At 40.4% G+C, this 11,958-nt stretch overlaps 1 non-coding gene across 1 annotated transcript; it reads left to right on the top strand.

Annotated features, from left to right (window-relative positions):
• Positions 1–239: 239 nt before the first annotated feature.
• On the top strand, positions 240–313 carry trnai-aau (transfer RNA isoleucine (anticodon AAU)). Its single transcript has one exon. It is a non-coding gene; the product is annotated as a tRNA-Ile (tRNA).
• The last annotated feature ends 11,645 nt before the right edge of the window (positions 314–11,958 follow it).

Genomic DNA, 11,958 nt, shown 5'->3' with positions numbered 1-11,958 from the left:
GTGGCGTTGCGATTGAAATTACATGCGTCCGGACATTGTGCTTAATTTTAGATATCAGAGCAAATGGTTAACTCGAGTATGCGCGCTCGGAAAAGTAAATGTTTTTTTGTTGAAAAGCTTTGCAACGAAAGGAAATACTTCAGACTATCGTGCGATCGATGAGAAGCAGAAAATGCAGAGCAGCCGTGATTGTGAGCACCGGCAATATAGGCATTTGCTTTGGCTGGGCCGCCAGTGTTGGTCGGTTAGCTCAGCTGGTTAGAGCGTGGTGCTAATAACGCCAAAGTCGTGGGTTCGATCCCCACACTGACCACATGCAGCGCTTGTGTGGTTGCTGTGTTTCCAAACAACGTGCTCCACCAAGCTGGAAGCGCCATTTGCGCAATAAAACATTTGACAGGGTTAGACGCACGACTTGATCGCCGTACCCTTGATGACTGGTGGCCGTTGTCTGCAGCAAGTCAACCTGTTTCAGTTGTTTTCACCAACAAATGCAAAACATGAAATAAGTGCAGTATTAGGCAGACCTGGCACCGTCTCGGAGGAGAACCAGAGTTCACGCTTCAATTCAATCAAAGATTCGTTCGTGTTATTTTCCTGGATCTCTGTTCATACTCGTCACACGACTTCCAGAGGCAATTCGTTCGCTTGCTCACCTCTCATGCATCGACGCTGGAGTTATCATATCACCAGCAATATCATAGAGCCATTAATAAAAGCAAATTACTGCGGATGCTGGAATCTGAAACCAAAAGAGAAAATTTTGGAAAATCTCAGCAGGTCTGGCACCATCTGCAAGGTGAGAAAAGAGCTGACGTTTCCAGTCTAACTGATTAAAGATAAAGATAAAAACAAAGGGGGAGTATTATGGAGCTATTTATAACACGCTGAGAGAAGGTGAGTCAAGGCTCCACATGCAAAGGTGATAATGACAGTGCATGGAGAGATTAAAGGGAGATTAAGAGGCGTGAATGACCCAGGCTGAAGCCAGCGCTACGTGACAAAATATGTGAGGGATGGGTGAAGCAGAGACAAAATGGAAAACAGGGGAGAAGGGTAGCAAAGCGGGAGGAGGAGAGCAAAAAGGTATTGAGAGAGTGGGGAGCGAGAGAAAGAGAGACAGTCAAGAAATAAGAGGTACAGAACAGTGAAAAAAAAACACAACTAAAAAAGTTAAATAAAATAATTGAAATAAAATTACCTGAAGTTGTTTGAATTCAACAACTTCAGACAATTTTACTTCTTTTTTTAAAATTTATCTTTTTTATCATTTCACCTGCACTACCATAGAGCAATAAGATATGGACAGCACTGAAAACACAGTCTTCGGTCACACTCGTCCATTCCGAACAGATATCCTCAACTGATCCAGCCGCGATTGCATGCACTTGACCCATTTCTCTCTAAACCTTTCCTATTCAAGTACACGCCCAGATTCTTTAACAGTATTGGAATTATACCATCCATCACCAGCTCGTCTGGTAACTTATTCCAGAAACACACCACCCTCTGCGTGCAGCCGTTCCCCTCACTGCCTTTCGAATTCTCACCCTCCCACACCAGATTTATACCGTCTAGTTCTGAACTGCCCCACCTGAGCGAAAGGAACTTGTCTATTTACCCGATTCATTCCCCTCATTATTGAAAAACCTCCGTCAGATCAGCTCCCAGCCTCTGACGCGCCAGGCGAAATAGTGAGCGAGTGTTCAGCCTGTAAACGTTTGCACCTTTTCCATTTACAAATGTAGGATGATGTAGCATGCTGTCTGAAGCAATCATTTTCGCAGCTGACCTGTCGCTGACAAACTCTGCAGGAAGGCCAGATAACTTGCTAAATATGCTGTCAAACGAAGATTTCATAAGCAACATGAGTCATTGAGCATTACGTGCAATTGACGAGCTGTTGCTGACACCAAAGCAACTGCGTCGTTCGGGAGCAGAAAGAGCCCCACTGATAGATTACAATTCAAATGCATTTGGCATAAGGTTCGTAGCAGTTAATCAGCAGCACATAACCCTGACTCCAAAGGTCTGTGAGTATCCAGAAGAACAGTGATCGATCGTTGAAAGGAACGTTTCGAGTCTAACTGATTAAAGATATAGATAAAAACAGAGGGGGAGTATTATGGCGCTATTCATAACACGCTGAGTCTGAGTTGGGAAGAAGAGGAAGAAGAACTATTTAAGAATTTAAAAGAGATCTGATCCATGCCCCTGGGTCAGCCTTACCTTCTCTAGATAAACCTTTCCATCTCTTTGCTACCATATATGAAGAGCGCGGTTTGGGAGTATTAACCCAGAGGTGGGGAGTAATGAAACAGCCAGTAGCATATCTTTCAATGCTGTTGGATCCAGTATCCCGGGGGTGGCCTGAGTGTGTGCAGGCCGTGGCTGCCACTGCACAGTTGGTGGAGGAAAGCAGGAAGCTTACACTTGGGTGCTTACACTAGTAAGCACTCCACACCAAGTGAGAACGATCCTAAACCAAAAAGCTGGGTGATGGTTGACAGATTCGCGGGTTCTGAAATATGAGGCAATATTAGTAGGAAAGGATGATCTAGTGTTGGTCACGCATTATTCTTTAAATCCAGCTGCCTTTCTTTGGAAAGGGGAAGGAGAATATCCTTAGAATCCAGGGCACGACTGCCTTGATGTTATAGAATACCAAACTAAGGTCTTCCTGTTCCTGAGAAATGTTCCGCTTCATGCAGGAGCCTGACTGTTTATAGATGGATCATCCCGGGTGACTGAAGGGAAAAGACATACTGGGTATGTACTTGTAGACGGGATGGAAGGTGGTGTGGTAGAGGCAGGAAGGTTGCCAAATGGGTGGTCAGCTCAGATCTGCGAACTCTATGCATTGGAAAGTGTCCTTAGGGCGTTAGAAAATAAAGAGGGAGCAGCATACAGAGACTCTAAATTGGAATTTGGTGTTGGCACTTTCGGAAAGATATGGCAGGAAAGAGGACTGATCAATAGCCAGGGGAAGGAATTTGCACACGAGGAGTTGATTAAACGGGTCTTGGAATCCCTATTACTTCCCTGAGAAATAGCGGTAGTGCATGTAAATGGTCATCGGAAAGGAAATGAACCAGAAGTTAGGGGGAAAAGATTAGGCGATAAAGTGGCTAAGGAAGCAGGCCTGGACACACAAGGAGTGGTAATTCATTCCCGAATATCTCCTGTTCCTGATCCCCGGAAGCTCTTATATTTACTGAAAGAATTGAAAAAGAATTGACAGATTTTGGGGCTGAAAAAAACAGCAGATGGGCATTGGATGTTACCTGATGGAAGGGAAATGTTAAACAAAATGATGATGGGAGAAATTATGGCTGTCCTACATCAAGTCAGCCATTGGGGAGTACAAGCAACGTATCTTTTAGTTCTTAGGGAATATGGATGTAAAGGAATATATATAATTGCTAAACACATATGTGAGGGATGTATCATAAGCAGAAAGATAAATAAGAAAGTCTTGAGAAAACAGACCTCGGGAGGAAGAGACCCGGGATTGAGACTCTTCCAGAGTATACAAGAAGATTATACTGAACTACCCAGAGCAGGAAGACTAAAATATATACTGGTCATAGTAGATCATCTATCTGGTTGGGTTGAGGCTACTGCCACTGCGAGTGTGGTGTGTAAAACAATATTGGAGCACATAATTCCCCGATATGGGCTAGTGAACCATATAGATTTCGACCAAGGAACTCATTTTACCTCTCAAGTGTTACAGGAGATAATGAAAGGGTTGGGAATTTCCTCAGGAAACAGAGTTTATTGGCACAGACTCCACCCCTTGAATTCACCGTTCATCCCATCCGGCCGGGAGATTGGGTCTTAGTAAAATCATGGACAGAGACTAAATTGCAGCCGGACTGGGAAGGGCCATATCAGGATCCTTTGATGACCGAAACGACAATAAGGACAGCAAGAAAGGCTGGACTCACTACACTCGGATCAAAGGGCCAGTGAAATCTCCAGTTGAGGAAGAAGTCTGGACAGCCGAATCAACGGAAGACCCGCTGAAACTCAGGCTGAAGAGACTTAGAGTAACTGATTATACAGTGGCGACGCGAGCGCAGGATTATTTCTGTAGGATTGTGTATTAAGTTTTATTGTACTTCAGCAGAATTTTTAGAATGCTGGGGATCTTAGAGTTATGATGCTAGCTCTCTTCGTATTGGGATTTTGTCAAATATAATTTCATATGTATTATTAACGGTCCCTGCATCTGATAATCCGCAAGAAATAGACGCTGATGCATGCAGTTTAGTAAATTGTGGGATGTCGATAATCAGAGACAGTACCGCAGCTCAGAGATACATCTTAAGTCCTTTGGGGATGGTACTTGGTATAATGGTCTTGGAACAATACACAGGGCCACCTGCTGGTTTTCTCCCACAATCCAAAGATATGCAGGTTAGGTAAATTGACCATGCTGAGCTGCACGTTCTGTTCAGGGATGTGTAGGTTATATGCATTAGTCAGGGGTAAGTGTCCAGTAATCTGAGAGCAGAATGGTGCTGAGTGGATTATTCTTTGGAACGTCAGTGTCGACTTGTTGGGCCAAATGGCCTGTTTCCACACAGTAGGGATTGTATAAACTTAGAATTGTGTTTCGTGAAACAAAACTGACCTTTTTTTTAACTGTTGCATTAAAAACTTACCTTTAGCTGTCAATTGTCAATATGTAAAATATCTCAATGTTACTGAAATCAATGTTCAAACAAAACACTGTACATAAAGCTGCACAAAGATCTTCATGACCATCTAATTACTGTTCAGTGGAATAATCACAGTAAAATTTTACTGTTTCTGAGATCAATCCCAACTATCACAGTAAGGATCAGGTTATTATTCCCTTCAATAAATGCAATCGTTGTCCTCTGGTATTTCAGTTCAGTCGTTATACACCATACTGGTTGTTCAAAGCATGGTTATTCTTTATTATGAAGGGCCAAGTGTTCTTACGGCAAGAGATGTTGTTCGATCTGATTTGATGCATGTTCTCAAACAGGTTTTCACTATAAATATTGCAAAAAATGTGTTTATTTGGTATTGTTCAGCTGCTGATTCTAACATTTTCAGTTCATGTTCATTAAGCATATTTGGAGAAAGTGAGGAAAGCTGTGGTGTTGCAAAAGTGCAGGCACATTCAAAGAGCAGGAGTATCGAAAAGATTCCTGATGAAGGGCTTATGCCCAAAACAGCGATTCTGCTTCTCCTTGAATGCTGCCTGACCTGCTGTGCTTTACCGGTACAACGCTCTTGCCATTAGAAATATTTGACTAAATATTCAGAGACAATACTAAAAGTTACCTCTGTCAATTTAATTGACTGTGCTTTCTATTCACGGAACGTTTGATGTTAATTGGTCCTCTTTTTCTTCTTAAATCTGATACAAATTTCAAAATACAGAACACATTAAAATTCACATGAATTATAAATTTACGTTCTCGACAAGAAAACCAATGGAAGGCGATATAGAATTCTTGAACAGCCTACACATTTGAATGAAAAAGCAATTCCTTCTAAAAAATGTTTCCACGTCTGTATCTTTTTCTCAATTCAATAATCCTGCAAGTTTATAATTGTCAGTTGATCTCTCTGAATGAGTACCTAATCAATGTCAATGTAACAGCTGAAACATTAACAACAGATTGGTAACTGGGTGTTAAAGACCTTATTTGAAGCCAACAAATGTTTGATATTTCCTAGAATTCCACCAGAAAACATACTTGAATCATAATACAAGAAGTGAGATGTGCAAACCTTATTTTTAAATGAACAAACTCCAATATTTCCAAAGCATTTCAATCTTACGGTCAAAATGAACAGGTGAATGGAAAAATAAAAACAAATTTCTGACAATTCATAAACTGAACAACAATTACAAATTCACTTTGATCAAAGGACAGAGTAATATATAGATGAATCACAACATTTAGTAACAAAGTAGGTAATCAGCTGACTGACAAGTAATACGTGGTAGCATTTGTTAGTTTACTGAAGAAGATATCAACTTTATTTTCAACTTATACAACGACAGAATAATGTTTAATGTGTTTCAATTTTTTTGGACTTGCCCCTTTGCAGCAATAAAAGATCAATCTCATTACTTAGACATGGTAATCTTTAATTCTGCAACATTTTCAAATATTCTCCAGGAATTTATAAGCGACAGAATTAGATACAGATCTCCCCACTGTCCAAAAGTAAAGCGTTATTATGAAACCTTACATAAACTGAAAAGGCGTTCGTCGAAGAAGCATTAATTTATATGGGAAACACCTCCCCTTTTCTTCGTAAAAGTGAAAATCCTCTTCAGATTTCTTCCAGTCAGAGAAAACAGGGACAGATGTAAGTCTTTTGTAAAAGCAAAGTGGCTAGAGCGAATTTTCCAACACATATTTCTTGGTAACCTGACACAAATAAGTATCAGATTTTGTGATTATTGATATAATAGATAAAAGCAGATCTAATGTTGGATTGAAAAGCAGTTCAATCTGTGCTTAGGTACTCTCCAATCAACATTCAGAGCAGCTCTTGATATATTTGTGGTGAAGGTTTGATTTGAAACCTTCCCTCGGGTTTAGTAATAGAGACACTGCCACAGCTCCACAGTCTCCTTTCGTAATGTTCCCACTCAGGACGGCAGGACTACAATATTATGTTTAATATGGTTACGCAAAATGAAAACTAATCAGCTGTTTATTGTAGTAATTTGAATGGGAATTAATTAGGTAGTTTCTGTGTGCAATGGACTGGAAATTAAACAATATTTTACACTAACAATAGAATAAATGAATGATAGTCTTAAATAAAGAGAATCTCGTGACAATTCTTTGAAAGACAAATTGACAAAACTGCATGATCATTGTACTTTAATTTTAAAAATGCATCAGTCATTCAAAATGAAAATTCAGCCGAAGACAAGTTCCCTTCCTGTCAACAACGTACAACTTCCACAATTTCAAAATGAACAGTCATTGATAAAGGAAGGAACAAACAGATGCTAATTCTATTTTCTTCACATAAACGTGCGATGAATTTTAAGTAAGTTTCATATATGTAAAAAGGAAACTCTTATTGTGGTTCTAAATACAATAAATGTTAGCATGAAGTGAAACATAATCAAATCAATTTAACTGTGTTTTCTCAGTTAAAATACCGTTCAATATTCAAAGTAGTCGAGTGATTGTACACTGCAATATCTTTACATTAATTCAGTGCTGAGACATAATTCCACATTTATACCCCTTATAGTGAAGCACACTTGTGCCAGGAGTCTGAGCAGGTAGGGGAGGTCTTTACTGAGTACTTTGCTTCAGTATTCACAAGTGAGTGGGACCTTGTTCCTTGTTAGGACAACGTGAAACAGGTTGATATGGTGGAACAGGTCGATGTTCAGACAGAGAATGTGCTGAAAATATTTAAAAATCATGGGGATAGATAAGTGCCCTGGGCCAGAAAGGATATAACCTATGTTGTTATGGGAAGGGAGGCAATTGATTACTGTGTTTTGTCAATGATCTTTGCATCCTCACTGTCCACTCGAGTCATAAAAGATGATTGAAGGTTGGCAAAAGTTATTCCCTTATTGAAGAAAGGCAATTGAGATGATCCTGGGAATCATCGATGAGTCAGTCTTACATCAGTTGTGGGCAAATTCTTGGAGAGAATTCTGAGAGACAGGATTTATGATTATTTGGAAAAGCATAGATTAATTAGAGATGGTCAACATGGCTTTGTGAGCGGCAGATTATGCCTCACAAGCCTCATTGAATTATTTGAGGTTGTGGCAAACACATTGGTGAGGACAGAATAGTGGATGTGGTGTATAAGGATGTTAGCAAGATGTTTGATAAGGTTCTCCACTGTAGGCTCATTCAGAAAGTAATGAGACATGGGATATAGGGAAACCTGCCTGGTTAGATAATAAATTGGTTGACCCATAGAGGACAGGGTGAGATTAAATGGATAGTTTTCAGCTTGGAGCACGGTGACCAATGGTGTTCTGAAGGGATCAGTTGTGGGACCTCTGCTCTTTGTGATTTTTACAAATGACTTGGATGAGGAAGTGGAAGGGTGGGTTAGGAAGTTTGCCAATGACACGAGGGTTGGTGGAGTTGTGGATAGTGTGGAGGGCTTTTGTAGGTTGCTCGAGGACATTGACAGGATGCAGAGGTGGGCTGAGAAGTGGCAGGTGGAGTTCAACCTCGGAAAATGTGAAATTATTCATTTTGGAATTTCAAATTTGAATGCACATTTTTCAGATTAAATACAGGATTCTTGACAATGTGAAGAAACAGAGGGATCGTGGGGTGCATGTCCATACATCCCTCATAGCTGACATCTAAGGTGATAGGGCTATTAAGACAGTGCATAGCGTGTTGGCTTTCATTAATGGGGAGGTTGAGTTTAAGAGCCACGAGGTTATGCTGCAGCTCTATGGATCCCTGATGAGACTATACTTGGAATATTGTGTTCTGTTCTGATCACCTCATAAGACATAGGATGTGGAAGCTTTAGAAAAAGTGCAGATGAGATTTATCAAAATGTTGTCTGGACTGGAAGGCATGTCTTATGACTAAAGGTTGACAGAGCTGGGGCTTTGGTCATTGCAATGAATGAGGATGATAGTTTACTTGATAGCTTTGGGTAAGTTGATGAGAGGCATAGATAGAGTGGATAATGAAAGACTTTTCCCTACAAAGTGGCATAATTTTAAGATGAATGGGGGAAGTTGTGCGGAGATGTCAGAGATAGTTTCTTTATAGATAGTAGTGAGTGTGTGGAATGCACTGCCAGTGGTGGGAGAAGATTCAGTTTCATCAGGGACATCTACGCGACTCTTGGATAGGCACATGGATGATAGTAAATGAAGGGCATGTTGGTTAGTTTGATCTTAGAGTTGGATAAAAGGTCGGAACAACATCGTGACCAAAGGGCCTGTACTGTGCTGTACAGTTCTATATTCTATGGATTGAAATTAACAATTATTTTATATTAACAACACATAGATTTTCAAAATTCTATTACCATACTTAAGAATAATGATAAATTTCATCTTGTTATTTGACTGTGCTATCTGCAGAAATGAACGGAATTATTGCAGGGAAAAGTAATCAGGATTTTCTAAATTTATAAAGCTGGAATTACACAGATCATTCAAATGAGCAAAAGTCATATTTTTGACAGTGCGCATTGCATCAGAAATAATGGATTCTTTTGTAGGTGTGTTGATTGGAAATAAAATGGATTTTTATATTACTGTATAGGTACTAGGGAAGATTGGATTAAGTTCAAATATAAACTTCAATGTAGTTGTTAGCAAGACTAAACTAAAGCATACTATAATTATTGTCATTCAAATGCATTAACAGTTACTGTTAAAATCCTGAAAAAAGGATATATTGCACCATTTTTCAAAAAGTCAATAAATTAAGTCGTGAACCTCCGTACACTTGTTACCCAGGCCAATTATTATGCAATTATTGTAATGGTAATGACTTGATAACTAATGCTAAAACCTAAACAGATAAATTGGTTCAATACTTTATCAGCATGTTCCTCTGAAATTGATTGGATATTTATGAAGATCGGTAAACTGAGGGACAAAATATTGATTGATTGAATTGAAGGAAAAAAATGAGACAGTGTCTATTGAGCAGGATTGTTTTTGTTTAAAAATGCAGTTGATGCAAGAATAGTATATTTTCCTCCATTGGTTTTCTTGTAGATACATTTTTTAAAAAATTGTCATGATTCAAGGTTGAGACACTGGTGTCAGAGTCTGCAAAGGGGAGAGTGAGAGAGTAAGAAATTCTGAAAAAGCAGAAAGGAAAGGAACTGGCGAGCAGAGGAGCTCCAACTGTAGAATCTCAACCTGCTAACATCTTATTGGGTGATTTGGAATGCAGTCTAGTCAAGTAACAAGCTGACACAGTCATACGCACAGAATCATAGCTTACAATGCCCTAGACACCATCGTCACCATCCCTGTGTGTCCTGTCCCACCGGCAGGACATGGATGTAACTGAAATGCTGGAACATGCAGGGTAATAGACTAAGATCTGCAGAATATGATCAATGTGATTTATTTGACATTTCTCCAGAATATTAAACTCCAGTACAAATTGAAAAGTTACTAGCGCCATCAGACTTGAACTACAAATGTCAGAAAAAAGAAATATCAGATATTTACAGCACACTTGGCCAATCCTGGGTATGTGTTAGCTGTAATAGAACTCCCCAGGCTTTACAGCTTTTTGTACTCACCATTGAGAGCAACAATTTCAGACTGAACTGTGCCCTCTATGCTTTTATAATCTGTTTTTAACATGTTACTCTGGCAGCTGGACACCTTGTTTCCTTGTTTCTTTCCCAGCTCGAACTCCATTCCCCGTGGCCTTGAGGGACGACCATTTCTGCCATTTAATCTCTCCTGCCTTCCCCCATGTGACAGACTGTCTTTATATCCTTGTCTCACCCCCACCTTGCTCACAACCTGTTTCATTTCTGATGGTTCCCAGACCTCTGTAACTTTCACTGCACCCCCTGGGTGAATGGCGTGAGTTTTGAATTCTCTTCCTCCTGAGATAATCAGAATTTTTTCCGGTTGCAGTGTCCCCCAGATTTTATTTTGAAAAACAGAGCATTTGTGTCAGAGTCAAGTATTTGTGAGCCTTCATCCACAATTCCTAGCATTTGGATGTAATTTGTGACCCTCCCACATATGTGTAACGTTACTGGATTAGGCATGCTAACATGGTCGCAGTGTGCAATTTAGGTGGGTTGGGCTAGCCATGGTTAATGTGTGGTTATTGTGGTAGCGTGGGTAAGCAGGTCACTGGAGACTCGATGGGACGAATAGAGTCTTTCTGCACCCACGGGATTCTGTGATTCTAACTAGTTGTGATTGTTGTCATGTTTTCCTCATGCCAGGTCATTTAACTCAGATACATATGCTTCCTTTATGATTCTGTGGGTGCTCATTCAATCATTTCCTTCAGTTTTACATCAATTTCACACTGTATGATAGGGTGGGAATGGATTTGTAAATGTAAATACTCCAACCAAAACCCCTCACAGGTCAGGAACTGTTTCTGCTACTTTCATCACTCACAAGGAAGAGGAAAATAAAGGTTCTGTCACGGATCTTACAGGACCATAGCGGTTATACTCACCAGGAAAGGCTGACCAGCTCAAAGCGCTTTTCTCAAGGAAAGCGGAGGCTCAGAGACAAGCTGTTACAAGTAGAAAGCTTTGTGTCTGTGTTTTCAGAGATTTGTGGTTGAAATCATTGGTTTGGAAGCGTGTCTCATTGCCCCAGATCATCAAAGGTGCTGTCTAAATGTGCATATTTCTTTCTATCTGTCTGAGTTAACAATCAGATGGACAGGTCAATGTCTGAGTGTCTTACCAAATCCCTGATTGAATCTGTCTCCGCCCACAAACTCAGGTGCCTCACCACTCACTGGGTCATGGAGAACCTCTGCCGTTACAATGAGAACTGTCTTTGCTGTCAACGCTCCTCGTACTTCCGCCTAATCCCCACTTCCCTTCATTATATCCCAGCTGCCTCTCGTCCACCCACATGGACACGTTGAAGAGCATGACAGGAGATTCGATTGAAACCGAGAGTTCAATAACCCGAATGAAATAGGAAGAAGGAAATAAACGGTGATTGTGGATCCCAGGGGATACAGACTCCAGGATTAGTCCTTGTGGGCATTCCTGCAGTAATACGAGACAGCATTCCATGATGAGAGTTGAACCCGGGTGGCAGGAGAGGGAGCCACTGAACATTAGCAGGTTAATTTCAAACACAGGAGGTTTGTTGAGTCAGTAACAGTGTGTTCGACATGGAGGTGAAGTGAGCAGTGAGGGGAAATGTTGCCACAAGCTGACGATATAACTTTCATTGGAACAGGAGGAGGCCATTCAGCACCT

The sequence above is a fragment of the Chiloscyllium punctatum genome, unplaced genomic scaffold (genome assembly GCF_047496795.1).
Source record: "Chiloscyllium punctatum isolate Juve2018m unplaced genomic scaffold, sChiPun1.3 scaffold_230, whole genome shotgun sequence".
Classification (NCBI taxonomy): domain Eukaryota; kingdom Metazoa; phylum Chordata; class Chondrichthyes; order Orectolobiformes; family Hemiscylliidae; genus Chiloscyllium; species Chiloscyllium punctatum.
Note: the sequence above shows the minus strand (reverse complement) of the source record. Positions and strands in the feature narration are given on the sequence as shown.